The sequence below is a fragment of the Sylvia atricapilla genome, chromosome Z (genome assembly GCF_009819655.1).
Source record: "Sylvia atricapilla isolate bSylAtr1 chromosome Z, bSylAtr1.pri, whole genome shotgun sequence".
Lineage (NCBI taxonomy): Eukaryota > Metazoa > Chordata > Aves > Passeriformes > Sylviidae > Sylvia > Sylvia atricapilla.
The window spans coordinates 7,762,915-7,768,626 of NC_089174.1; positions in this window are offsets into that span (position 1 = coordinate 7,762,915).

Consider the following 5,712-nt stretch of genomic DNA (forward strand, 5'->3'; position numbering starts at 1 on the left):
CATGAAGCACTGCTGAGACAGTGAGGGTATAGAAGGGCAGATAAATAAAGCAGCACAAAGCAGCCTAAGGAAAAGGAATCACATGAAAGCCCTAACAGAGCATGACTGCACAGCTAGAGAGGTGTCAGAGGTCACAGATCAGGTGCAGGAGCCACGTGGCTAAGGACACAAGAATTTGTGATTGAATATGGGCAAAGTCTGAGGAGGTGTTTCGTTTGATTGGGCAATATTTGGGCAAACTGGAATGAGAAGAATTTAAAATCTTGTTCTATTTCACTTGAATATTCAAATCCCTCAAATCAGGATATAGTTTGTGTTTCAGCAATACTGATATCCCCCTGGGTAGGAATGAAATTGCTATCTGAAACATAGGGTGAAATACCACCATCACCTACTGCTATTTAAATTCTTAGAAAATTAAGGAGCAGCAGCAATTTATTCCCAAAGCCTTGTATAACCTTTTGAATTGCCAGCTGCTTCCTGGAAGACCCTGAGGTCACAGCATGTAGGCATCAACCATTATGCCAAGTGATGTCCCTGGGTATTTCAAGTGCTTTGTTCCTGTGGCTCAGCTTGATGATTCCAGACCCTTTCCCACACCCTCTCCACTTGTAACCAGTCTTCAGGCTCTCAACATGACTGAAGATGATGACTTACCTTGCCAGTGATTTATCTGAGTTTCTCAAAGCATTAAAAGCTGTGGCCTAGTCTCCCATCCTGTATCAATGCAGACAGTAATTTGATGCTTTGCTGGACAATCGGTCTTTTCGGCATCTGCTGGCTAATGAAACACTGCTATCAGTTTTATCAAATGTTTGTAGAGCTTCACTCAAGGGAAATCACATAACTCAGCCACAGCACCAGCAATCGATTTCCTAGAAGGGTCTTCATAAAGCAGCTGGCAAACCTGGTATTTTTACACCTAAAATTTGCAGTTCTGCCCTAAGTCTGCGGGTTCCACTCACTGAGGATCAGAACAGGACCCATGAGGATCCATTTCCAAGCTGTGCATCCGGTATATCAACAAAGGCATAAAAGCCTTGACAACACCCAGGGGTGGTTCCTCATCCACTGGGCTGCTCAGACTGACAATTAGCAATGCCAAGGGATCCTGGCCAGTTCTTCCAGGCTAACCCACAACACACCCCCAAGCTAAAAATCTCTGAAGGCTGTAAAGAGAAAACCATGAGCTACAATCCATTCTGACACAAGACTTGCAGCCAGACCTTCAGAGGGAGCAAGGATGAGCAGGGAGCTGGAGGGAGGAGCTCACAAGGAAAGGGCAGCTCGGACTTGGGTGGCAGCTTCACTTAAGAACAATCTTTGGCCCTTCCCAGGCAGCTGCCTTGGGTCTGTGCCAATGGCTGGAGAAAGGGACAAACTCAAACTTCAGTTACTGTAGGCTCTAGTCCCAGCCTAAAAGGTTGATATATTTTTTTAATAGTTTCAGTCATACTTTGTGAAAATCAAATTAATCATTCCGGTCACATCAAAACAGCTTTGTGAACTGAAAGGATAATTTCCATTTTCCATTGTGAAGACTTTTCAAAAGAAAGCATGTAGTTTTGATATAAATCTCCCTCAGATACTCAGAAAGTAGAGCTGGAGTCCGTTTCAGCTTTATTGAAGCAAAATCTTTCAGTCAGGAAATGTGCATTGACTTTTTTTGTGAAAAAAAGAGATTACAACTTAAAGGTATGGCATTCCTTCAGCAGTGGGAAATGGTTTTAACTGCTCAGTTTTGCACAGAGCTACACGTTTAAGTGTGTGGCCAGACCTTGGTGCAGGACAGGAGCCAGCCACTAGCTCCAGGGCTGGCAGCAGGCAACAGGACCCCTCCTGCACAGCTGTACAACCTATGAGGCCTCTCCCTTGTGGTTGTAGAGCCCATAGAATAAGGTATTGTACACTGGACTGGTGCAAAAATGTGCATCTGTACACAGGTACACATAAATAAATATAAATCTGTACACAGGTTTATAGCAGCACAATCTCAAACATCTGGGCCACCGAGCACATAAATCAAATAGCAGCTCTTCCCAAGAAAAATTGTTTCTTTTGCACTGAGAAAATGAAGCAGAAAGGAAGCTTTCTGGGGTCACATGCCAGCTGTAACCTACTGAGTTGTATATTCACAGAGTATTGATGAAAGGAGGTTGAAGATTGTTTCAGCTCAATGCAGCACTAACAAGCTCTTCCAGCCCTGCTGGAGCACTGCAGTGCTCACCAGCTGACCAGCTGCCTCCTCACACCCATGCTGCTCTCACTCCTTGGGTTTTTTTGATGTTTAACAAACTGAGAATCTGTAAATTGGACTAGTCGCTACCCTCATGCTCAGCCTTGTACAAGAGGCTCAGTTTTGATAAGCCCATCCAAATCTAGCTGTACATCCCTTGCCCCACTGACTCCAAAGTGCAACGACCTGGAAATTTTCAAAAGGACTGGGAGGAAACACCAAACCTGGAGGGACTGACACTACAAAAGCACCCACGCCAGTGACCTCTCCCACATGTTATGTTTTGCTTAAGACCTTACTGCATTTGTTAGTGACATGGGAGTAGAACTATCTCACTGCCAACCCCATTCCCTCACACAGCCACTGCTGTCCCAGCAGCAGGAGTCCATGGTCAGGCAGAGACACACTGTGCTTGCTGCCATCCTCAGCTTTGCTTTTGCTTGTTTGCTTCTCACAAAGCAGGTCAGCCTGCTTTGTGAGAAGATGGCTGCTCTTCATTTGCCTCTAAAAAGGAAAGCTTTACTTGGAAGAAAAAAACCCTAAATATGAAAAATAAGAATCCAGTTGGATGGCTCTACAGGCAGGATTTTCTGTCAGCTCCTTACAGTGACAGACTGCAAAGCTTCCTGTAATGACAGACACAAAGTAAGACAAAATTTCTTTTCTTATGCTTGATGACACTGAATAATAGATTTTTTTTCTCTCCTGTGCCTAGCAGACAAGAACAGCATGCATTGAACTGTCTCTTACACAGCAAGTTCTCTGCCCATACCTTCTCCCAACAGCCTGAACTCCTCCTTTACTGTTTCCTTGTGCCTCTTCAGGGATAGGTGACTGCTTCATCTCACCCATCCTTCTCACAGCTGAAGAATGCAAAATGAAGCCTGTCTCTCAAGAACACCAAAGGACATTAGATTTATAAAGCACCTGGTGAGCAACAGATCTACTCTCCCCAAAATAAGAGCAAATTGACAAACAAATTGATTTCCGAGACAGGCTGTCTTTGATTTTTAACACCATAAATGCTAATTTCAGCAACAGCTGTTTGATCCATCACATGCCCAGTCCTGCTCTTCTCACATCCTAGAACAGTCTGTGACTGAATTTATTAATTGTTTCCAAGATGAGTGCTGCAGCAGGTCTGGTACCAAGTGTATGCACATTGCCTTATTTAGATATCCCACATACCAGACTCCATATATGAATAAGCCAGATGTAGCTTTCTCTTCTGCTCAGATCCATCCTCTGATTTTACCTTGCAGATCCCCTTGTTCTGGCAGCTGCTGTGCCAGAGTTCCTCTCCTCAGGCAGTCCATGAGCACATCACTCCAGACTTGCTATCACTCCTATAATTTGCTATGCCAACAAAATTGCAAACAGGCTGCACAGCCAGTCTGGATCACCAAGCAATTTAGTTCAGAATTAGAGGCTGCACGACGGCTGAGAGCCCAGCAAACCCTTTCACTGACAATTACCAGTGTCAGTTGTTCTATGGAGTGCCACAGGTTAATCCTACACTAACTTTCATGTTTCAAGAAAGAAGTATGAGGACAGCATTTTATATTTCCACGTACACAGACAAAAAGCTTTTGACTCACGTGTCTCCCATGTGCAGTCAGAGTGGGAGTCAGCAGGATGAGCAACATGGCCATGGCTCAGGGCATGGCTGCCTGCCCATCACTGAGCAGGGCAACAGTACAGGGATCCCTGTGACAGCCTGGAAGGTTTCAAAGAGGTGTGTGATCATCGGGGTCAACTTTTGAAAATGTCATTGGAGCTAATGGGGGTCTAAGAAGAACTGCAGACAGCAAGCACTATCTACAGGTAGTGACTACAACAGCCACTATAAACTGCTTCTTACATTTATCCCACACAAAAGCTGCAACACTCATTCTTCCACGGCAGTAAATCTGTTCTGAACTCATAATGGGAGTGTTGGTAAAAGTGGGGTGGGTTTATGGTGAAGGTTTATTGGACTAGCACAGTTGGTTTAGAGCATGGTGCTGATAATGCCAGGGTTGAGGGTTCAATCCTGTACAGGCTATTCACCTAAGAACCAGACTCTCTGATCCCTGTAGGTCCCTTCCAACTCAGAGTTTTTGTGAGTCTGTGATCTCTCCTCCTCCTCACATGCACATTGGCTGGGAGAGCTGACTCTCACTTAGAAGCGGTTGTGAACTTGCTGATAAACTGTGCTTTGTCAGATTGCTGCAACAGGAGGTTCTAGAAAAAATGATCTGTTTCTGTTTTGTCCAAAGCTTTCCCTTGAGTTTTCTCAGTTTGAGGAGGAATTGGTGCTCATAGGACACAGCCCTGGCACCACAGGCTTCTCCAGAGCCTGTCTCCAGTGTTCCTCACAACCCTTGCTGGAGAGACCATACCACTAATGATCCACTTGCCCCAAAAAACATTACATCGGTGGGATTTTGGCAGCCTGCTGTTTATGGAATGTGTGAAATCCAGCTCCTAGCCCTCTGCTGCCCTGCTTGGGGCCAGCATCCAAAGCCCAGTATGGGACCAGGTTGCAGAGCTTCAGGAAGGGCAATTTCCTTGTTCTGCTGCCCTAAAGCAAGGAAATACATTTAAACTCACTCTTTTGTCTCCATGCAGGTCCAAAACATTTTTAAATCTATTTTTTAACAGGTCAAGGGAGAAAAAAACAACAAAGATTTCTTTCTTCATTCTTATTTCTCATGCCATAGCTTCTAAAATTCCCTGCAACTGACGGGTTTGGAATCCTCTGGTTTGCATTAGCAACTGAACAAGGCTTGAATCTGAGCAAAGATCATCCATATTCAGGAGCGTTCAACAGCCCTCCTGCCCCTCACCAGGCTTAATGAAGTGAAATGAAAGAAAAATAATGAGCTTTGTCCTCACTGCCAAAGGAAAAGGCAGCTGGAAATATGCAGGGGCTTGATATGAATCGAACATTATTAAGTATGTCATAAGCATTATTATAAAGAAAATGGTGCTGTTAGACCCAAGGAGCCCGCAGCAGTCCTTGTAATTAGAGCCACTTAGCTGTTTGAATTGCCTCTGAAAGCCACCCAGAACAGATTGCTTTTATGCTCTTTCCATTTGAAAACCAGGCATAGAAATATGGAAGCACTAACCTGCATCCATTTGGAAAACAGGGATTCAGGGGTGGGAGCTGGACACATATTTCATAGGAAAGGGCTTGGTACTTGACCCACAGGGGGATGAGACTGTGAGATGTGTGGGTACACACAGGATGTTATGGTGACAAGTGTGGACACAGCTAATGCTGGAAGATGGCTACCACAGCTCACAGGTGAGCTACAGAACTCAGTCCCACCACCCACTCCCAGTTTGCCCCCAGCAAAGAGCAAAAGGATGTGTCACAGCAAGGCTGACAGTGAGGCACAGCTTGTCATGGTCCTTGATGGGGTTATCATGCAGTGCCCTGAATTACTCTCTGCCCACTCACTCATCAAAAACAGCAATCCAACTCCAAA